Raw genomic sequence first — 24,952 nt, 5'->3', positions numbered from 1 at the left:
ATCATTTTTCAAGTATCTCCACTCCTCCTGTTTGAAGTTCCTCCCTGGGGTTCCAGGTCTCAGGCTTGCAGCTAAGTACTTTCTCTTGAATGCTTGGAATATGTTCCTTTTGGAGCCTAGCTATATCTCTTGAATGCTTGGAATATGTTCCATTTAGAGCCTAGCTATACTTACTGTAGAACTCAGCTTTTATCACTTTCCCTCCTCAGTTTTACGCTGGATCCAAACTGGCTTGCCTCCACATCCTGACAATTGACAGCTCACTTCTGTTATTTTGCACAGGTTATCTCTCTCTTCTCTACTTGATGTATTTGCTGTTTATCCTTCAAAATGCAGCTCAAATGTTAGTCTTTATTAAGAAAAATCCTGTTGATGGAGTTAGAGCTCTCTTACCTTTCCAGAATTTTTTTGTTTTGTTTTGTTTTGTTTTTTTGTTTTTTCAAGACAGGGTTTCTCTCTGTAGCCTTGTGCCCTTCCTGGAACTCACTTGGTAGCCCAGCCTGGCCTTGAATTCACAGAGATCCACCTGGCTCTGCCTACCGAGTGCTGGGATTAAAGGCATGCGCCACCACCGCCTGGCTCCAGAATTTTTTACATGACATATTATAGTACCTGAGATATTTAAGCCTAATTATTTGCTTACATATCAATCCCATTAAAAGATTATTCCATCACAGGATCATTTCACATGCAAGGTCCACGAACAGTCTTGTCATCGATGGGTCAAAAACACCTAGAAGGACTAGTGAGACCATGGCTTATCTGCAAGGACTGTGGCAGACCTCTTTTTAGACTTTCCTTCTCTCTGTGTTACAGATCCCATTTCTGTAAGTTGATTACAGGATCTGATAGGGGCCAGGGCTGATCAAATCATCTTTCAGTGACTTGACGCGGAAATGCCCAATATCATATTGAATGACAATAAGTCACATATTTTCACATTAATATAAACTATTGCTTGTGTTTGTATTGATCAATATTAGTTTATAGCAGGCCAAAATAAGAAATTAAAAGAGTAAAATTAAGAGATATTTAAAGTTGAGATATCATATACACTTTGAAAAAGTACATTATTTTAATGGAATTTTTGAAAAAAAAATTCCAGTTAATTTATTTATATATTATTCTGTAACTTTTATTTATTTGTTTTTATCTTTATGGATTTTTTGCCTGAGTGCATGTGAATGCCTGGAGCTCATGGTGGTCAGAAGAGAACCTCAGATTCCCTGAGAACTTGAATTATGGACAGTTTTGAGCTTCAATGAAGGTATAAGGAATTAAACCCAGGTCCTTTAGGAGAGAAGTCAGTGCTCTTAACCACTGAGCCATCTCTCTAGCCCCTTACATTAATTTTGAAAGCCTCAAAGAGTCTCAACCTTAAAAAAAGTTAGAAATACTTCATAGGTCTGTAGAAATGAATACAATAAAAATTTCTAAAATTTATTCATCATTGTTCTCTGTATATTAAAAATTCATATAAATGTCTATTTAATAAGAGACATTTATGAAAACAATAATACTGGAAATAAACTTGTTCCCCTCACAAATAATAGAGAATTATTTTATGTTTATAATGATAACATTTAAATAATGGATGTCATTTAAAGTGTAGAGAAAAGGAGTTTACAAAATTTACAAGACTTTAGTCTACAAAGTGAGAAAACACTGTTCTGTTACAATGTTTGGAGGAGATTATTCAATTGGGGAACCTTAACTATTTATATATTCAGAAAATCATATTCCTTCATATAAAATAAGGGTAAAAGGAACCAACAGATTGCCAATGCAAGATTCTACTAAATGGTTATAGCTGTTTAAGTGGTTAATTTTAAGTAGTTTTTAAGGTTTATTTTTATTATCTTTAAGTTTTGTTATTCTTAAGTTTGCTTTTGAGTACAGGTTCTGAGAATCTTAACTGCCAAGCCATCTCTCCATCCCGGATTGAGGGTGTGTTCTTATTGGCCTTGTTTTGTTTTTTTGTTTTTTTCTAACACTGCCTATTCATCATTCCATTTACCCATCTTTTGAGTATTTATTTGATTAACATCACAGAAAGTACCAAGTAACCAAGAATGAAAACTGAGTTCTCTTGAATTCACTTGTTTGAATAAATGCCTTTTAGAATATTCTTCAATGAAAACCAGTTCTTTAAACAAATTTCTCCTTTTCACATGAAAAAAAAACAGTGAGAATTTTATTAGTTTCCCACTCCCTGCTAGCTCACATCTGATGTTGTAGATCCACTGCATCTTTTCCTCTCAAAATGAGAAAGAAGACCAGACATGTATGAGTGTTCCTTGTCCCATCATGGTCAGACTTTACTGATCTGAGGCAGCTAGACAAGAAACAGAAGACTGAAAGGCTGTACTCTATGTAGTATCTTAAAAAAAAAAAAATCTGTTCAGTTATTGGGCTGGAGAGATGGCTCAAGTTTAAGAGCATTGGCAGCTCTTCCAGAGGTCCTGAGTTCAATTTGCAGCAACCACATGGTGGCTTACAACCATCTATAATGGGATCTGATGCCCTCTTCTAGCATGTAGGTGTACAAGCAGATAGAGCATCATACACATAAAATAATAAATCTTAAAAAAAAAATCTGTTCATTGATCAAGAATTATGTCCATCCCTAGCCTGCATCTACAGTTAGCTGAACACACATTACCCTATGTATATTCCAGAACCATCTGTAGTGACTGATTCTTGAGGAGTACTTCTTAAAACTATATTCCAAACCAATACTTAATCCAGGTGTTTATTTAAAATGCATAGAGAAGCTACTTCTGTTTGACTTGCGAATGAAAACATTGTCAAAATACCTTTTTAAATTTTGCATTTATACAGAAAGGTTAGTGTTGTCCTTGACAACCCTCAAACTCATAGAAACTGGGGTATGTCTGCTTTTCTTTATATTTTTACTAGTCAACATTGTATACACCTTGTCTCTGTCACTCACACAAGCTCATGTAGTCATTGCTGACTCATAGATTCTCTGTCCTCTCCCCAGCTATCTACAAAATCTACCAAGCTAGAATCCATGCAGCTCAAATGTTTCCATCTTTGACACCTTTGTGGCTCATTTGATGTGGCATTCTGGAATCTTCGATGTCACAGTGCTGTTTCATGAGCACAGTATCTCTGACAGTAGTGACGGACGTAAGCCTCCTCTTCAAGGCTTGGCTACCCCTAAGCTCAGCTTGCTAGGCAGAGCAGTTTATGATTCTAGAAACATGGTGATCAAGCCATGAGTCTCTAGTCTGCTCCAGTACCAAGGTATCCATGAGCACTACTTAAGCTCCATAGATTCTCCCATTCATTAAGATACTAGCTCCATTTTAATTGCCCTAAGGTATTTTTCAGACCAAGGTTTAGACAAAGGATGGATTCAGCCAATAGCTGCCCTACCCTGTGTAAAGTCACTGCTCTCCTAATGTCCTTAGATGACTAATACTTTCTTCGCAATGTAAATTCAGCATTGTGCCACCAATCTGTGTTCTCAGGAACCTATTTTGCTCAAACGAGCCCCTTAAGTTTTGCAGGCTTTGGGGGTCTTTATTTGCAAAAGGGGACTTACTGCTCTGCTAGAAAACAGTAGACACAAATTACCTCTTCTTAGCAGTTTGACTAGGACATACAAATATTACAGCCTAGCTGAATGACTTCAAGTTATTATTCTAGTTTTATATTAAAAATACCTCCCCACTGACACACACATACACATAAAATGTCCTCTGCTGTCCCATGTTGTCATCCTCTAAAAGAAATTCCAGCCATATGCCTTTGATAAGTGTACAGATATAATTGCTGACATCGAATTGTTCCTCCAAAAAGCATATCACAATGTTCCAAGTGTGTGCCCGCTAATAAAGGATATGACAATCACGGATATAGATTCAGGTTTTGGCTTACAGGGGGTTACAGTATCCTCATATTTAGACATCAAACAAGACTTTCAACAGAACAGGAAAACCTAGAGCACTCAGCGTGAGTGTGCTGGCTCCAGTGGGTCAGGAGGCTGCTGCTTCAGAGGATGGAAAAACCCTGTGCTTCCTGTGTTACAGGAAGAACCTGGGTCCACTTGGCAACATAAGGCTCCAGGTTGAAGAAAGGGGGGGAGGGAGAAAAGAAAACACAAAGGAAATAAATGCACCAAGGTTAAGGAGCAGGAGTTAGGATGGCTTTAATTAGCCCATCCTGGTTTCTCTACTCAGCTTCGTTCATAGATTCATCTTGGGCCATTTGCTAGTAACCAAAGAGTTTTTTGATTTGTTTATATGTTTGTTTTTGAAGTGAAGTTTCACTCCCCTGGAGTTTAAAGCAAAACTTTTTCAGGATGTCTTTAGGTATATAGTTTACACAAGGTATCATAACACAGGCTATCTATATATAATTATAAAGCACACATGAAATAAACAAAATAGAAGCAGAATCAGATGAGCTAGAATGACCACTAGTTATTTATAAAAAAAAAAAAAAAACATTTTGTACTGAACATTTCAACTTTAAAATAAAATCCCACAGACTAAAGGAACCAAGATATCTTGAACAACCACTGTCCATTGTAGACCCACTGCGGACATTTTTGGTGTTTTAGATTAAGCCATGAAAAGTTTAGCTGAGCCTGACAGCAGTGTGTTTGGCATTTTTGAGCTCATGATGTCTTTTTCCCTCTGTTGTTTGTAGCTGCTATAAACTTACCAAAGGGAAAATTGGGCAAAAGTATGTGAGTGTGTGGGTGTTTTCCCATGCCCTCTATGTGTTTATTCACATAGTCCAGTCCCTAGGGAAATTAAAAGGAAAAAATTTAGGTTCACTATAGAAGATCCAAAGAACTTGGCATTTTACAAGGTCTGGGTCATTAATTCTTATAGGAACTCCCTATGACGTCAGCAAGTAAGAAGTGTTATTATCCCCACTTCACAGATGAAGAAACTGAGGACTTTCATGATCAAATGTCTCATCCAGAGCCAAACAGCGCTGGCAAGAGAATGAAGGACTTCCAGTAAAACCAACCCCCTTAACTCCCAGACCTGTGTTGATGTGAATGACCTGTGATTTTTCAGTCATCGGGTTAAAAAGAAAGTAATCACAAGCAGATAGATTACTTTTATATAACAAGTTATACTTATGTCAATGTGTAGAAAACTGTTCCAACAAGTAATGCTTTTTTTCAAAAAAAAAAATTATTCTGAGCTAGTTTGCTTTCTGAATTTATACCAAGTCTTCAAAGCTAGTGTACTTCAATTTGAACTGGCTGTATTTCAAGTACTGTGTCTCCATGTGTGGCTGGTGCTTGCTGTAAGGATCAGCAGGCCCCTTGGTTCTAGAACTCTAAATCCTGAGTTCCTCTCTCATCACACTTATACTTCTTCCACTAGATATCTGAGGTAAGATATGCCCCTGCCTTTTATTGTCTGTATCAGATATCTTCAGTTGATTTATTACTACTTTGGTCATGGTTACTGAAACTAACCCAAATTCACATCCTGAATTCAGGCCTTTGGAATGTCAAATGAATACAAGACAAAGGCAAACCAAATACCCTGAACATTTAAGCCAAGAATATAAAGTACATTAAATTAAAGTTACTATAACTGAAATGGATTGATAAAATTTTGAATGAGTGTGTAGTAGATAAGCAGAAAAACATTTGAATATAGTACAAGAACTGTAGGACTATGGTTTTCAGTATTGGTAGCAGGCAAATACTTAAAATATCTTTTTTTTTCTGTTGACAATTTGATAAATTCTACAAATAAAACTAGAGACTAACATAATTGCAAGGGGAAATATCCTGCATTTAACTCAATTCTTTGTGGTATGAATGTAAGTGCAGAGCTTTGTCTCTTACCTAATTAGAATGTACTTCAATTCCTTCATGGGAGGGGGCACATCGACCTTTCCATATCATGCAACACAAAAGCAGAGTCATATGAAGTTTTAGAGTATTTGACTGGAGATTCCTGACACTGTACTGACATTAAAGAGGAGATAAGAATCTCAAAGTAGTTTTCAACCCCCAAACCATGTCCACTTAAAAATTAAGCTTAACACCCAAGCCAAAAGTACACAATCCAGCATCAGTCACAGACTATGACTCTAGTCCACATTCCACCTGAGTCTGGTGCTGGAATGAGCCCAAAATGAGATAAATAAAGCTGTAACAGACAGCAGCAACACAAGCCCTGTAGTGAATGACTTCCTTGTTAGTTAAAACATTACATATCAAGAAATTACAGTCGAATGACAACCACTGACCGGCAACTTTTGAGAGTAGCTAACAATGGAGCTAAATACTAGCATGTCCATATGGAATCATCAGTTATTTCAGAGAATTCTCTGATAATCAGACCTAAGTGTAAAGAAGTAATCCACAGGTAAATGGTTGATATCATGTATGAAGAAACTGGCTAGTTTAGAAGAGATGGCCCTGTAAATACACTGTGATGAAACTCAAGAAAGGCCTTCAATTGTATTTATATGTTTGTCTGTCTACTCACATTCCTACCTACCTATGTATATTTTTTCTCCAGAATAACAAATCATTAGGAATTTCTCAAAGGAAGACATTGATAAATAAAAAAATATTAATATATATTAGTAAAATGGAAAAAATACCCCATTGCTAAATAATAACTCATTTGAGAGACAAGTTTTAAAAACATCCTTCTTTGGGAAAAAGACTAGTTTTAAAATTTGTCAAATACACAGGTCGGTGGTGGCATACACCTTTAATCCTAGCACTCAGGAGGCAGAGGCAGGCGGATCTCTGTGAGTTCAAGGCCAGCCTGGGCTACAGTGTGAATTCCAGGAAAGGTGCAAAGCTACACAGAGAAACCCTGTCTCATAAAACAACAACAACAAAAAATTTGCCAATTACTCATTTTATTCACATAGACATAGTTCCAAAAATGAACATTCATATGGAAAGCCTGCAATGAACTGTGTAATTACTTGACATTCACATTTAAAGCTAATCAAGGAAGAATTTTATCTCTTGCTTCCATGGCTCAATCTACTACCATGCTTTGATCCCCCAGAATGCCCTCAGGCTTGTCTGAAGACTTTCTCATTATCAACAAATTCATTTGGCTTTAAGAGAATAAGGAAAAGCATATCCCACAAGAAGGATGAGGACCTACACTTGTCCATCAGTATCCATGGAGCTGCATAAGAAGCCAAATGGAGAATGACAGTGAAAACCATGGCTCTGTTGTCAGGACATTGGCCAGTGAGACAAGGCAAATGACCCACACCCATTTCATTCTTGCTCACTGATGCATTGAATTGCTCAAGCTTTAAAATGGGTTCTTCCAAAACTTAGTCTCCCATTTAGATATACTCCGACATTTCATAGACTATCTCAGACAGTATCTGTGGTTCTTTGAATGAGAAATGTCTCCCATAGTCTCAGGCATTTGAAGACTTGGTTCTCAATTGGTGGTACTGCCTAGGGTGGGTTATTGGAGACATTATTTTACTGGAGACAGGCTTTGTGAGCTTCAAACATACCACTTTCACGTCATATGCTCTGCTTTGTGCTAGTGACTCAAGATGTGAGCTCTCAGTTTGCTGTTCTAGCTGCCATGCCTGCTGGCTGCTGGCTGCTGGCTGCTGGCTGCTGGCTGCTCCTGTCACCATGGACATTAACCTTTTGAGACCATAAGCCCAAATAGACTCTTTCACAAGGTACTTCGGTCATAGTGTTTTATCATAGCAACAGAAAAGTCACTTATATAGCATCTGATAAGCAGATAAGCAAAAACTGTTCTTTTCTAGATTTAATAATAAAACCCTATATCAGCTTATACCATTAACATGATATGTTCATGATATATTCATGTTTGATTGAGCCTTGTTAAAAATAAACTTGTGCACAAAGCTACACAGCAAAACACTGTTTCAAAAAAACCAAAAATAAATAAATAAAGAAAGAAAGAAAGAAAGAAAAAGAAAAAGAAACTTGTAATGTTTATTTTGAATTTCTTCATGGTAAACCAAGTCATTGTTTTCTTTAAGTACACATATTAATACAAAGCTATAAAGATTTTACTTTGGGCTTTTATTAGATGTATAAAATCTAAAAGCAGCAAATAGAAGATTCTTGAGTCTTTTAGAAAATTTCAAACGCTGGCAGTTTTGCTTCTGCTCTAGAAGGACACCCCACATTTAAAAGCATGGCTGCTCTTACAAAGGATCCATGTGGCAGCTCACAACCATCTAAATTTCTAGTTCCAAGGGATCTGAAGCCCACTGCTGACCTCCATGGGCACCAGGCACACAGATAGTATAAATGTACATAGGGAGGCAAGCACTCACACAGAAAATGAAAAAAAAAAAAAAAAAGCAAATCTTTAACAATCTTTGCTTCCTTTTCTTTCACATATATTTCATAATGTGAGGGTAGAAAATGAAGGGCCATCTACTGACATTAGGATATTAGACAGCTTGCTTGGTAGCCCAAACATTGCATCTTGGTTGGAAATCTACCTCTAGAAAACCTTTGCACTCAGACATTAGGTGCACACAGAGAGACCACCAAAATATTGTCTTAAAAGGTCCCTGAACTCTCAGTAGTCACTGAAATCTACATAATTCAATGGAACCATCTGCAGTAGAATCATCACCATAGTTAAACGTCCCTACAGATTACAGTGCAATTATGTTGAGGAGACAGAAAATATAATTGCTTGTAACTTACACTGTGGTTGAGAAGCCATAAATAATCACGTGTATACAATGTAATGAAGTGTGGTTCTTTGGCCACCACTGTTTCACAGATACTGCATGTTTAGAAGACCACCAGCAACCACAGAAGACAAAAGCCCTTGTGAGGATTGTGTGTGTGTGTGTGTGTGTGTGTGTGTGTGTGTGTGTGTGCACGCAAACCAAAATTTAGAGAACTGAAGCCCTAGTAACTATACCTTACCTTATTAGAGGAAGGCCTCAGGGATATTTGTGTGAGACCCCAAACTCCACTCACAAGCAAGAGTTAGAAGTGAGCAGTGTTCTGAGTGTGAGTGTTGCTTGGTTTGGGTGTTTATTTTGGTTTGAACCATCTGATGTATCCCCAAGGCCACATTTATTTTCCATATATCTAGATAAACCTACACAAGATGAGAAAATTGTGAATCAGTGAAGATCTGGTGATTAAGAATGTGTTCTTCATTTTTAAGTCTTTACTTTTAATTTCATAACATGCTACCTATTATTGACTAAGACTAAATCATAACTCACTTCCACAATGTCCTAGCATTCTTTATTATGTTTTAAATTAAGAAAAAATAAATTCTGAATCAAAATTACAGCCAATAACTATGCTATATTAAGGTACTTTACCATCTCTGAGTGATGTAGGCATAATTCAACAGCAGCCAAAAGTTTCATAACCCATTTCAATACAAATGGTAAAATGCATGTAATTTTACATATTTAAGCTTAGTATTGTATAACCTTTTCGCTGTATCAGGTCATCATCAATAATCAAGAAAGTTAGAAAATAATTCTAACTGTAGTAAATTCATAGCTTTTAAAGTACACCTGGAAATCTATTTTATGATTTTTTATTTACAAATAATGATCATCTCACTAGGGAAGCCAACATTAATATATTAGAAGTAGTAGTTATAAAATTTGCTACAAGAAATGTCAGCTTAATCTCATTATAATGAAGGCTGCAATAGACACCAATGTTTGTAAGAATCATAACTTTAATTAAGAAGATGAGATTGTTAACTAATTCCTGAGGTACACAGCTGGATATAAATGAAAAATTAACCAGAAATGAAACCTAAATTTAAAAGGTATTGTTAACTGGGGTTCGCAAATCTTTTTGTGTTGTGAGACCTCTGGTGATCCATTAAAGCTTATGGAACATCTCAGAATGTTATCAAAGGCTTGAGATAAAATGTTTAGGAATCTATAGAAATAGATTTCTATGAATATAAATTTAAAATCAGATTCATGATACTATAGAATATACTTTTAGCAATGAATTATTATGCACTTATTACATTTAAATCAGCTGCTGTAATGCTGTAAGATATTACAATAACTGTCATTCATTATGAAAATATATGTCTCTTCTGTGGTTTGATGCCCATATCCATTACTGAAACAAATGTTCTGTTTGAGGTGAGAATAAAGATATAACTTTTTACTGTTCCAACTCACAGGTTGGCTGAATTCTATCCAGGGATATTTTGAGAGTGGATGGTCTGTAATTATTTAATATAAGTATCCTGATTATGTGCTGGCTTCTAATATATCAAATGCATGACTGTTCATGATATTGTTTCCCTCTTATTATTCTATTCATTTAAAAATATAGAACCATTTATTTGTTATAAAAAATATGAGGACTAAACAAACATTTTACTGCAAAACCCACCAGTAGAATGCTTCCATTACTGATGTGCAGGTGATATGTGATATATAAAGTCTCTGTTAAACAAGTACATGTTGGACAATTAGTAATATAACAGTTCAGAGTGTGATTTTTTTCCTTCATAATTCTCATTCTCTGCATATCTAAAAAATAAGAAAATATGCTTCATAATCCTTGATTCCTTCTATCTCCATGAAGACTATTAAGAAATGATTTTTCCATCTCTATAGTCCACATGGCACCAATTTGCTTATTTAAACAGCAAACAGATATTTAAACAGAGGCAGATATTCCTGAGCTATTTTTGTCATTACTCATATGTAACTGCAACACAAATGTTTGAACTTTCCAATCCTCTGATCAATGTAAAACACTGTCTGTTCACATTGCCACCTTTGTTGGAAGGCTAAGAGAGTTAACCCCTGCTCCCAAGTATAGATAGCCCTTCCCCTGGGATCTGTTCTCATGAAACTTCTAAGTGCCCATCTCTCGATGATTATGTCATTATTATTTATTGGGCTGTGAGAAATGGTTCTCAGCACACACGGCAGAGAGGAACAGGCTTACAGTTTTAATAAGGCCCACAAGATAATTAAGACATACAATTTCTTTTTCTAATGCCAGGCCAGAGGATCTTTTTCAGCCTTTAATATGAGTGACTAACTGCTTTCATGTTTGAATTTATACATGGCTATAAAATATATTTTGACTTTTTTCACTCAGCCCTTTCATTTCCCTTCATTTCCTCAGGCAAAAATGAAACATCCCACATCATGTCCCTTTAAAATATAGGGAGCTTCACAAAACCAGTAGCTCCAACTGTTTCTTCTCTAGTATATCCTAAACACTGCATGTATATTCACAGATCTGGTCACAGGAAAACAAAACAAAATCATATATTTGAATGGCTCCATATATCTATGCAATAATTCTTCTAGATAATGCAGCCATGCCCTTGTGCAATAAGCAAGTGTGAGAGATACTTGCTTCCTTGTACAGATTAGGTCCTATAGGGAATACGATTCTGTATTGCAGCCTCATTGAAACATAAACAATAAGCATAGAAAACTGCTTTTCTCAAAGAAGATTCAGTGGTGTTACAATGGGCATGCTCCATTAAGAAAATATGTTTTGATTTTAGTGATAAAGTATATTTTTTTGTAATTTAAAAAGATTTTATGTGTACGAGTGTGGTTTTTTTTTTTTTTTGTATATATTTATGTGTGCCTTGTACCCTTAGAGATTAGAAGAAAAAGCCAGAGTTACAAATAGTTTTGGGACACCATATTGATGCTGATAACTACACTCAGGTTCTTTAGAGTAGCAACAAGTATTCTTAACCACTGAGCCATCTCTCCAGCCCCAGAACGTCATTTTCTTCATGATAAAAGTCAAAGGCCCAAAACAACTATTAGGGGTTTAACTAACGGAGAAAAAGTATTCATATAAATATGAAAGCAAGCCAAAATATTTTCACAGGGTGGTACAGATTGAACACTAAATTTCACGCAAAAGTGGGTGTCTATTAGTTCTTGTTATTAAACATATTCTCCAAAGAACAATTCTGAATGAATTTAAGACCCTTGTAATCACAACCCATTATTCGGATCTACAATGATCACAATTGTATTATAAACACATATAAATGGGTTTCCAACTCATCAGAAAGGCAAAGGACTTTTGGGTAAAGATACAAAACAAAACATAAATATTCATCTGCTGTTTCTGAAATGACAGAAAATACAATTAAGGAAATTAAACAGAGCAAAGGGAGTAAAGTAACATAACTTACATTGACAGAATCAAGACATTCTTCTCATAATCATGCTCAGCAGCCTAGCAATGGAAGAATGTCCTCCTGACCTGAGAAAGTAAGTTCTCGTGGTCCAGAAGCCACCATCATCCTTACTACAAAACCAAAAGAGACATACTTTAAACACCAGGAGAAGAGCAGTAGTTTACTAGACATGGGAGATCAATATAAAGAGGAAAAGTAGCCACACAAAATTGAAAAATTATAAGGGTAGCTAAAACTATTAGATGATATGACAAATGTCAAGTGATTCCAGAAGACCCACCTGAAGAGATGACTCCATGAAGGAATGTGGAATGTAAGAGGCAATGAATGCTTCCACATTCGCAGACAGCACTCTTAGGACATAACACAAGTTTTACAGATGCAGCAGGGTGACATTCTAAAGAAATGAACCAGTGTCTTTCACAAGGAATTTGCTTTATAACAAATCTTCTACAAAGAATTTGTTTTTAGAATTCTTGCCTAAAATCAAAAGAGAAATCAAGAAGCATTGCTGACATTTGAATGGAGGAGATACGAACTAGAAAAACAAAATTCTTATACATGAAATTTCCTGCTTTCAGGAAAACTTTCGCACATCTGTCTAGTAATATCCTAAGACTCTGTAGTTTGAAAACCCTTACAGGATTAAGTTAATATACCAATATTAGTAATTACTCTCATTTATTAGGCAATTGCTGTATACCAAGACCCTGTATTTCTAAAGGCTCTGTATATGTTTCTACATAAGATTCTTATAGTATACAATATAAATGCCAAGAGACCATTATTTGCACTTTGCAGACAAGACTCATGGAACTCTGGAGGATAAATAAACCCCTTGTCCAAGGTCATAAAGCTGACACATAGCAGAGCCTGGTTTCTGATCCGGGTCTCAATCTCTGCCATAATACCTGTGTTCCTTCCCCAGGGACACTGTTCTGTTACAGGTCACATCTTTAGACCCCCACTTTGAAAACTCAGGTATTAAAGATCAGAGAGTGAAGGTAAGGTTCCTCTGATACCCATAGGCAGCGAGGCCCACAAGAAGAATAAGATACTACAAAGCCATAAAAGGTCTAAGAATGGTAAGCACCCATGATGGTACTAGCAATAACACTTCTTGATCTCACAATAGAAATTGAGGAAATCATATAGTTTGTTGGAAGTCTCCTTCTTTACACAGTATAGAGCAATTTAAACACTATCTTAAGTAGAAGAGAAATATGATCTATAGGTCACTTTATTTTTTCATTATGACAGAATAACACTTCCTGTCAATAGCATGATAGATATGGCTTAAATCAAAGGAGCTTTTGGATTGGAATCCAAATTACATTTCCAAGGAAATGTTCTTTGCTAGGTTGGGAAATGATCACTCATTTTATTTTTTCTTTTGGATAATTGTTCTGGATGGGAGCTGAAATCCACACAGCATTTACCAACTATGTTTATAGGTAGTGTACTTAATACGTAATAATATTTGATTTGATTTTTATCCATGTTGGCTCTTTTAACCTCTAAACTGTAATGACTTCCATATGGCTGGTCAAACCTATTTTTATGTTGTTTAATTCTCTGTCCCTATTTTTAGCCCTTTTCTTTCTTTCAATTGCCAATTATGGTAAGATCTAATACACCTTTTCAGATTTTATTAATGTTGTTTTTGTCAGATGAGCAAGTCATTCAATCACCAAGTGTTAGAACTTCCCTTCCAGTGCCAATCCCTTCGACCTCTCTTTTCCTCATAACACATCAGAGTGATAGTAAGACTCAATGTATTTTCCAGTGAGCTCTGAGGTACAAGATGCTTTAGGTAATTTACATGCAAGATGCACAGTTTCAAAGGGGTTTTTAACCATGTGGCTATCATTAGCTATAAAACAGTAAATCTGGCCATTAAAATGCTTTGAGAAATTTGGGTTAAAAAACAACTTTTGCACATGTAAAACCACCTATTTAAGATTTGCATGCCTTGCCTAAACAGATTTTTCTTATTTTAAAATACAAATATGCAATAAGAGATCAATGCAATGCTCCAATTACAGTCTTTAGAGACTTTATTCTTGCTTTTGAAAATCCCTGAGTATAATAACATCCCAAAGTGGCAAGCTCTAATCTGTTCTTCATCATAAGAAGTTTCTTCCTCCCTCTCTCTCTCCCCCTTCTGTGTGTGTGTATATGTGTGTGTATGTAAGAAACAGTACAGACATATAACTTGAGCTGAAATGAAGAATTTTTCTAATATGTGCTTTTTGCACATAATAAATTAAAAACTGCTAAAATTTTGTTTTAAGAATTATGTGGTATCATAATTAAGTTGTTTGTGAGAGATTATTTTTTCAAAATAGAAAGTTTCAGGGAAGGTTCCTGCCTCAAAATCACTTCGTTTTGCTTAAATTAAATCCCCTTTGTCAAAGGCCATCTCAGCTCTTTATCCAGAGCACCTCCATTCTGTTTGAAGGAAAGACGAAAGGGGACTGGTATGTTTTGGGAACAACTGGGAAAAGGTGGAATTAGGTACCACTATGATTTGTTTATAAAACACTTGAGTTAAATGCTTTCTGTACAGCTCTTGATGTTTTTAGGTAAATACCTTATCCTCTGACATGTGAAGACAATTCTACATAAAATATACGAAAATGTTTTATGTACTTTAAAAGATTTCATAAATGTAAAAAAACTGTTTATCCTTTTAATGTCATAATAAATAAAATAACAATATGCTGACAAAGCACATTGAACCAGAATGCCCATTTCATTGTCAGATTTTCAGTACAAATCTGTCTGCTTGCATATGTGATCTATTAATTCTGGGGACCTTAAAAGAACGTGTGTCCACAAAACAAAATAATTATGTACCTCTTTTTTTTTTCTTCTTTCCTCTCAAAACAAGGCCTTACACTGTAGCTGGAACTGGCTTGAACTCTCACTTTGAAGCCCAGGCTGCCTGAAATTCATGGTAATCCCCCTGCCTCCGCATTCTAAGTGCTAGAATCCTAGCACTAAAGAACTAATGCATCTGGCTTTCTGTGTCCTTTTATACAACATTCACTACTAGGACAGATGGCATTTTTAGAGAGTCAGTCAGTGCCTTGGGTTTTAGATGTTAAAACCTTATTTGTCACACTTGGGATTTGTGTGGGTTATAATGTGAAAACCCTCTCTCTCCATGTAAGTCTTCCTAAGAAAAACATAAAACAAAATCAATAAGATCTTACTTTGGTTTTATCATGCAAAACACTTTTTCTGTTGTTCAGGACAGATTTGCATTAAAACCAGATAAGGCACTGATGAAAAATAAAAAGGGATATATGGAGAATTAAAATTCTAACATTGCTGTTTGACACTCACAGGAACAAACAGTCCATATTTTGAAATTTCAAGATTTGCTGTGAAAGACTGCTTTGATATAAGGTATCTTAATATAGTATACACAAATGAAAACTTAAATAAAATCTCTAGGCTCTCACATATATATCAAAATGTAAAGTTTAGGGCTGGTGAGGTGGCTCAAGCAGTAAGAGTGCTTATTCTGAAATTATGAGGTCCTGGGTTCAAATGTCCAGCATCTGTATGAAATAAGAAACAGGGCTATATGTGAGGGATAGGAACAGCCAGAGTCCCAGAACTCACTGACCAGCCAACTTAAATAAGTGGTGAGCTTCAGGCTCAATGAAAGCTCTTATCTCAAGGCAATAAGGAAGGGAACAGCAGAGAAAGACACCTAGTGCTTTGCTTTGGTCTCTGTCACATACCCATGTGCATATCACACACACACACACACACACACACACACACACACACACACACAGAGACAGAGAAAGTTTACTGAAGCCAAAGGTAAAGGATTATGCAAAGGCCAGTTTGAGCTACATGGCAAGATCCTATGTCTAATGATAGCAATAGTAATGATGATGATGAAATACAGTAGCAGAAAGGCCTTGGATGAAAAAAAAATGCCTTCCCTACATCACACTGGTCCAAGCATGTAAGGGGTATGCTCAAAGGCTCTTAGGCATGGGCTGTGACCTCACACTCTGCAGTTTCCATGGTAACTCAAGCAATCAGGGAAATTATCCTCCATCTCCTCATTAGCCCATCTCCATCAACTCTACTGCCCTCAACATTAGCTGTCTGATAAAGCCTTTCTGAAAGGCTTGCCTGTGAATCCTCCATGGACTCATTCACTCGATCCTAAAAGTTTTCTTAAGAGAAGGTTGCACCTTTACAGAAATAAAATATCATATATTGTCTTTTATATTTATGTAATATTCTGCAATTATTTTTTTCTGTTGTATAAAAATGTATATAGATTCACATTCTATATATTATTCAAAGTTTATTAGTTACAAGCAATGAACTTAGGACCAAATTTAATTTGTCAGAAATCACAAAGACATGGCTACTAATTTTCCTGTACTTCCATCTCTTTACTTAACAAAGTTAAAATATACCAATTTGCACCTTTATAAAATAATTTGTTCTATTAATTAGCCTCGTTGTCACTTGCAATATCCTTTAACACCACACTGTCTAAATCTCCTGTTAGAAGAATATTAACACATAGATTCATTATTTAACAGGTATGTACTAAAGTTCCACACTCCAATACTCCACAGAAATGTCCCATTGGCCTACAGTCACTTAAAGGAGAACAGCAGCATCCCATTCAGTAATGTATCCTTGAGCTCCAGAAAATGGGTGGGCATCAAACAGAAGCTAGCCAAACATTTTTTAAGACATTTCATTTTACTTTTATGTATATGGGTTTTTGGACTGCATGCATACCTCTGCACCACATACATAGAGGAACCTTTGGAAGGTAGAAAAGGGCATCAGACTTCCTGAACTGATGGTTGTTAGTCACTATGTGAGTGCTGGGAGTTCAACCTGGGTCCTCTGTAAGAGCAGCCAGTGCCCTTAACTGCTAAGCCGTCTCTTTAGCCCTGGATCTGAGAACATTTTGTTCCCAATATGTAGGACAGAAAAAATTGATTACACCTAGACAACCATAATAGTATTCATTAAGTTGTATTAGAAGAAAGATCTCTTAGAGTTTTTGCTTTGTGGTTTAATCTAGAAATCACAGCCCAAATCAAGAATCTGTATGTGAATTGTTTATTTGAGGAAATCATACCAAGAAGAAAACTAAAACTGTACATTTGAATCACTACTCTGACCCAGGGTCAAATCCATTAAGAAATGTTGAAGAGCATTGTATGAGATTTAACATTGCCTACTCAGAGAATGAAAATTGCTAGTCACTTGTTGATGAAGGGCTACCCATGGGATACCCCTTTGACACTTACAAAATATCACGTTTGGGGAATCTGAGGTTCTTCCTGTAAGGCAAAAAGCAAGAAACTCAGAATGCACCTGAAATAGTCACCATTGGACTGAATCTGGACAAAGGCAAGAGCCCTCAGAAATGACCAATCACAAGGTCAGACAGAGGACAGCAGGAGAGAGGCCCCAAGGTGAGATCCATTGCTTCTCTTTCACTTGCACCTAACATGCTGTTGCCCCTTAGCAAGACTTTCCTCTGAAATACAAGCAGCAGGAAAGAGTTTTAGAATGATATCTGACAAATAGTTTCAGCAGAGGAGTTGACACTTGCAAATTCTAATCCTACATCGCAAATACCACTCAGTGAGATAGTTGACACACCTTTATGAAAAATATACTCAATAGCAACCCTCATGCATGTTTGCATAAGATTATTCACCAAATAATTTACAAATTAGGCTTAAAAATCAGGCTACATATCAAAGGACCTGAGCCATTTAGAAATTACTCTGAGCTTGTGGCAGAGAGCCGCTGGTAACCTCCCTGAGCAAAGAGGAAATGACAGAGTCTTCACACTTTCTGAATGCTGCAAAGTATCTAGTGAAGCAAAAAGCCTCTGTCTGAACAGCAATATTTGCTCCATAAATCTTTGTTAGTTTGAGTGGAGAAGGAGCTAAATTGCCTACTAGTCCATGTGCCCAAGTGGGAAAAGGTGAGGGGAACACAAATATTTTCTCTATAAAAGGCCAAGGAAAAGGAGAGGAGAAATACCCCCAAAATGAAACACTAGAGACAAATAGATGTGACTAAGGACCCTAAGGTACAAGAGAAAGAAAACTTGCCACTCACCCTTAATCACAAGTGACTTATTTAAATAGACAAAATGACAGGCTGACCTCCATCTATTTTAACTGCCAAATCCTATCAACAGGGTGTGATTATGGCCCAAGACCACCTTCTGGGTGAGGGGCTCCCAAGCCCTCCCTGAAGATCCCTGACATTCTTTCGTGCACCCAGAAATCCAGAATCATCTGAGGAAACATTTGTGGCCATTAAAGCAATTGAAGTTTAACCTGTGTCCTAAAGGTTGACAGGACAATTTATTAATGTGCTCTACAACCACACTGGGATTTAATGAAAACTCTTCTACATTCTTTTTGCATCATTTTTGTCTTCAAAGCTTTATCAAGTTACTATCCTTGACCTCTGTATCATGAAAAAAGGAATACTTTCTGGTTAAGAATATCCTTTTCTTAATTTAAAGAAATTTAGTTTTAATTTCAAAACAAAATTCAAAGGAATTAATCTTCATAAAAAGTTCAATAAAATTGTGTGTTTGGTTAAAAGAAAGATCTAGAACCATATAAAATTTCACACATACTATATATTTCTGTAAGTATATAACCAAAGATATCTAGGTAAAGAAGGCAAAGTAGTTAAAGTGAGGATATGTTGTATCTCTGTATGAAATTCTCAGAGAATAAATAAAGATATTTTCAAAGTCACAAGCTTCTGTGCCAGCCTTTTATAAACAGTTGAGTAAACAGCTAAATTTTAAATGTTCCTGTGTGATTTGCTAACATACTTTATCTCGGCCTGCTACAGCTTTAGACCTCTAATATAAAATGCAAACTAAGACAAATTGTTTCATAGACTAATACAAGTCTCTTGAGTTAAATTTCCAATCATTTTCCCTAAAAATCAGAACTTTATTTTCTTCAAAATCTAAATTTGAGTAGCTAAATTTTCTGATGCAACTCTATCACTTCCAGGCAATAGTTACACAACAGAACTCTTCAGTCAGTTATGTTTACAACTGTCCTCTAGATCAAGCTAAGCTCTTAGCTTCAATCTTCTCTAAAATATATTACTCATGGATCATCATGATTCTTCCCCAAAGCCCACAGTCGAACATTCCACTCATTAATCTCTGGTGGATTAGCAAAGAAAACACTCATGAAAAGTTGTTTTTGTTCAAAATAATGAAAAGGAAATTCTTCAATATTTTAACTTTTCACATCCCTGGTTGGAAAAGAAAACATCCTAAGATAAAATGACATTTCAATTACCCTAAGTTAAAAGAGAAAAGGGAACACACACACACACACACACACACACACACTCCCACACCAGGAAGTACAATGTATCTCATGTAGCGTTGTGGTGATTTCTTTGTTCTTTTCAGTTCAAGATGAAACAGCTGTTTATTGTTTAAAATAGCATCTCACATTTAGATCTTTTTCGCGTCAAAAGGAAGACATCTTATCCTTCCAGTTTGCTAACATTAGAGAGGTGTAAACACTCATTTCCTACACATATTATTTATAATGCAGGCTTGTGAACTTTTGCATCCACTGTCAGACTGACCTTTGTCCTACTAGGTTTTGAACCTTCCTTCCCCTGACCTCATTGACAGACCTGAGTAACCTGAGGGTCAACTTTTCCTTTAATTCATTTTTTAAACACACATTTCTTTATGACAACCCAGAATTTCTGACTGATTCAAGAACTAATCCTGTCAAGGGTAAGAATAGTGATTGTTTTTTAACAACTTGCCAGTAGGATAATACCAGTATCTCAAGAGTTGCTTGTCACTGCCACCACGATAAGAATTTCAGGTTCCCACTGCTTTTGTTCTTACTAGATGTTTCTAAGCTGTTTAACCTAAGTAACCTGAAACATGCTCATGGAGCCTCAGGAAAGGCAGAGGAGGATATCTTTCAAAGGATCCATCAAAAGAACTCTTTTGTCTTCAATTTGTGAGATTTTACAACATAAAATTGAACAGACCATTTAGGCTCAGTGTAAGCTTCATACTGTTTCACTAACTATTTCCCTGATTTAAGACACACACACACACACACACACACACACACACACACACACACACAAAGACACACAAAGATAGAACTTGATAAATTAGGATTGTTATTTTGGATCTGAATATAGATCATAACTACTAAGGTAAAACCCATGTCCTCCGCTACATTGTCAGATGACATTACAGAAAGTCAATAATGAGACTACTTTTTTTTCTTTTACTGAAGAAAATTTTCAAAACTGTCAACCAAATTACAGAAACCTTTTACTGAACTTTTAGAGATGGAAACACCATACAATGTAAAGAACCAAATTTAGTTGTTAGCTTGTCAGGTCATGCTGTCAATTTTCAGATATGGAAATGGAGGCTCAAAGAGACTAATGGACTTGTCCAAAAAATATTAAAATTTTGCTAGTGTTTTTTGAATGAATTAAACAATTACCCTATCACTGTTATGAAGGCAAGAGAGCTTGGGGCAATGGAAAAAGCCAGCCTAACCACAACTATCAAAACAAGTTTTAGAATGTTAACATTGATATTAAACTACAATTGCTTATCGTAGCTCATTAAACAAAGGCAACCAAATGATGAGTTGTTGGGTTCATTTGTCAGTTAGCCTTTTGAGGTTTGTGTAGAGGGTCTTCAAGCTCCATGCAACTTTCTCAAAATGCTAAAGGAAAAGGAATCTTATCTATTATTCAATATTTCTTACATACCTTTGAATAGTTGCTTTCCACATGCAGATTTCACATCCTTAGATCTCCTTAAAAAACCATTTTTTTCCCATAACAGATGTTGTGATTTTAGCTCTAGACACACTGGCAGTTTGTGAAAGATGAATATGACAATAATAAAAGAGAATGGGAAACTCATTTCAGGGCCAGTCAATAACCTTTCCCTCCTCCCCATCTCTAAATATCACAGTTCTTTCCTTTCTACTAATGCTGGACCTTTATCCTTTGTTTCTCATTTTGAACACTAAGAAAGTGGGGAAGAAACTAAAAGAATGGAGCATGTCTGGATCGGCCTGGTTCCCACCCTATGGAGACCTTGTCTCGCCCACGCATGTGGCACCCTGTAACCTTATTTCCACTGACATTTTTTTGTGTATCTTAGAAAAACTGGACACTAGGAAGTATATACACTACCAAGATTGTGAATTTATCCAATCAGGCCTTACTCAGCTCCTCAGTGTCTTAACTACCCTGGCAAAATGACATGGGTCATATTTTCACATCGATGGACTGTTCTTGAACAATTTCTCCAGTGTGTGAGACACAAACAGGCTTTTCTTCAACATCAGGCATGCATGTCTTCCCCGCCTCTTGCTTTTTAACAAACATGTGTATTGTGACTAGTGCTAGAGAAATTCTATTCCCTGGTAACTTTGAGTTGCACCAGCCCGTTTTGCTACCCCTTTTGGAATCCCCACATCCCTTTCCTGCTCTCTTTCTTGCTCTTACTCTCACTCTTGCATTTCAAGCTTTCCAGAGAGTGCAGGACTACTGTCCATAATTAATATTCACATCATCTACAAAGATAGACAAATCAGATGGGTGATTCATTTTTCCCCAAATACTTTTCACATGAGAATTTAAAGTAAGGAGAAATAATCAGCTTTTATATACATCTTGACATTAAATACTTGTTTTCACCCCCCAACCCACTAAAAAAGGTAATTACTGTTTGGGGGCAATTCTATTTAATGAAATTCCAAATTTGGAACTAGAAAAGTAGTTCAATACAAATCAAAATTCTAATTCTAATTGTTTAATCCATTTAGTCAGCTACAGCAAATTGCCTGAGACTGGGTAATATACAAATTAGAAACTCCTCACAGTTTAGAAGCCCCAGGTCTAGACACTAGTAGGTTTGGTGTCTAAAGAAAGTTGGAGGCTTCTTCCAATGTGCTTCCTTGGTCCATTGTCCCATGGAGAGGATAAATGGTGTCCACACAGGAGAATAGGCAGAAGAACAAAGGGGCTCAAAGGGGTGATTCTCCCCCATTTTTTGATGACATTAATCCCATTCATGAGGGTAGATCCTCCATACGAATTTTAGGAACACATTCATACTAAAGCAATGTCTATATCAAAACTGTTGCTTGTTCTTCAAGAAGGAAAGAAGGGAAGAAAGAAAGCAAGAAAGGAAGGAAGAAAGAAAGAAAGAAAGAAAGAAAGAAAGAAAGAAAGAAAGAAAGAAAGAAAGAAAAAGAAAGGGAAGAAAAAGAGAGAAGAAAAGAAAGAGAAATAGAATCTCCAAATAATTTCTGTTCCTATCTCACACAAGGACACAGAGTAGTTAATTAATAAATACTAATAACCAGGAATTTCAATTTTATTTTTTAAATTTTAGTTATATCCATGAATAATTTTCATGTGACTCTAAAATAGTCCTTGCTAGAATGAAAACCTGTCTTTTCTTTGTTTATATTTTATTTGTTTCGTTTGTTTCTTTGTTTTTGCCAGTGCCCCACAGGTGCTAAGCAAGTGCTCTAACCACTGAGCACATCCGCAGTCATTTTTTCCTTTCTTTTACTGAATATGTGACTTCATTTAGTTGCCGAGGCTCTCCTTGAACTTGAGATTCTCTTGTCTCAGTATCCCAAGGAGCTGGTATTACAGGCTTGCACCACCATGCCAGGCTAAAAGTTTGTTTCTTTACAGGAAATAATAACATAAAAGTTGTCCCAAGAAGTCATACTGTTTACCTCTAAAAGCAATTCCCATGCTGTCATACAGATACTGTGTTTCAAAGCATCATCAGTGAGTCCTTGGGTATCTATAGACACTTCACATGTCATGAATTGGCTGTCACTGAGCAAATCTTCTCAAAGGCCTTTCCTTCATTCTGAGATTCTGCCTCATATCAACATGATCAGGAAGAGGAACTTGGCCTATAGATTTATTGATCTAACTGGAAGGGAAAAGATAGTTGTCAGTTATATGAGAAATTATCAACGCTTTCTCCAAAATACCTTTTTGAAACAATTAGGAAATCTCACAGGCCCATCTATCAGAAGAAAATTATTAATTTTAATATCCTAGCGATAAAACTGGAAACTGAGACTTAAGAAAACAGAGTTCCTTCTCTCTAAAAAACCACACTCACCAGGGCATTCTGTTTGAATGTTGTCTGAGCTCTACGTTTTAATATTGACCTCTTCATCTATATTCAAATTATTATTAGGAACTAAACTTCCTATCAGTGAAGTGGTATAAATCTCTGGGAAACAGAATGGTAGAGTTGCTTTCATATCACTTGTGAAAAAAAGAAGGCAGCGAATCACATTTTTCTTAGCTCAGACAAAGAAAGTCCTTCAGAGCACATCCTGTTTTCTTGATACCAGACCTATCAATGGGACTTTCTGGGTTTTCCAGAAAAGTGTGAGCATGACCTAATTCTTTCTCCATGATAAAAGCAAAGTGAACTTTGGCTGCCAAGATAATAACTAGATCACTCAAGAACTCAATGTCCTTCATCAGACTTTTCAAAAGAGGGGTGCAGTCATTCATCGGGAAAGTACCTCCAAGGGGTCAGTCCTCGATTCTGGAGATAAAAAGAAAGCCAATAGCTGTGTTGATTCCAGTTCCAATATTTTGGTGCTTTGTTTTATTCAAACATGGATTTAGGGTTCAATTCCACTCCACCAAATACTATGGATTGTCACAGGAGCTCAGAGGCAGGTGTAATAGAAAAATTATCTTAGATCTGGGCATATCTTAGTCAAGATAGTAAAGTTGACTTTGAATAAAACAAAAACAAAAGAATGAATCAGTTATTTGGTAAGAGCAAGAAGAAGCCCAAATGATAGCTTCATGGGTGCCTTTTGTCATTATAATAGCCTCCTTGCATCTGTTAATCTGAACGTGTACTCAAAAACCCTTTGTTCAATAAAATGAATCTGTTTGCTCTCTAAATTCACTCTCAGCCACTTTCTCAGTCCCACCACATGGATCAGAATACCTCATTTTCTATAGTTTTGCATAGTGGTTAGCACAATGGACAGTCTTTATAGATGTTGCTTGCAAAGGGAGTTCATGACTGGGACAAAGAAAAAAAGTAAGTACAGAAGGCCTTCTGCAATAGGGCCTGCAGGTAGACATCAACTGGATGTCTATTAGGTGATAAGGACACCTGAACAACTCAGCAGCTGATCTTGAGAAAGTCTTACTATAGTCCTGTCTCCTCTTGTATATAACTAGACCCTCTGTTATAAATGTAGCATCTTAGGTGTAAAGTTACCAACAGAAGGATTTTATGAAGCATGTAGCTTTACTTCCCTCTCAGAAGTCATAAATGAGGATATGTCATGTGAGTCTTGAAAAAAATCAGATTTAATATTATAAAATGCTAATGATCTTAAACATTTTAGCAAAAATCACTTAAAGTAACTAATCTAGGAGGTTTCTAGAACATTTTTTCCATTAACAAAAAACTTGACAATTATTTTTCAATGTGAGATACTCTCTTCAACATTCTACAAACTAGTAAGCCTTACCACATGGCTTTTAAAATGAAGATAGGATAGTATATATCAAATGCACAGAGTGAGTGATGAAAGAGGACAATGCAAATTTAGATTAAAAAAATGACATATGACTATAAATATAGCAGGGCTGTTTTACTTGTACTGTTCACAAAAGCCTGAGGCCAGTTCCAA

This window comes from Onychomys torridus, chromosome 4 (assembly GCF_903995425.1).
Source record: "Onychomys torridus chromosome 4, mOncTor1.1, whole genome shotgun sequence".
Taxonomy (NCBI): Eukaryota; Metazoa; Chordata; class Mammalia; order Rodentia; family Cricetidae; genus Onychomys; species Onychomys torridus.
This window is presented reverse-complemented; position numbering follows the sequence as displayed.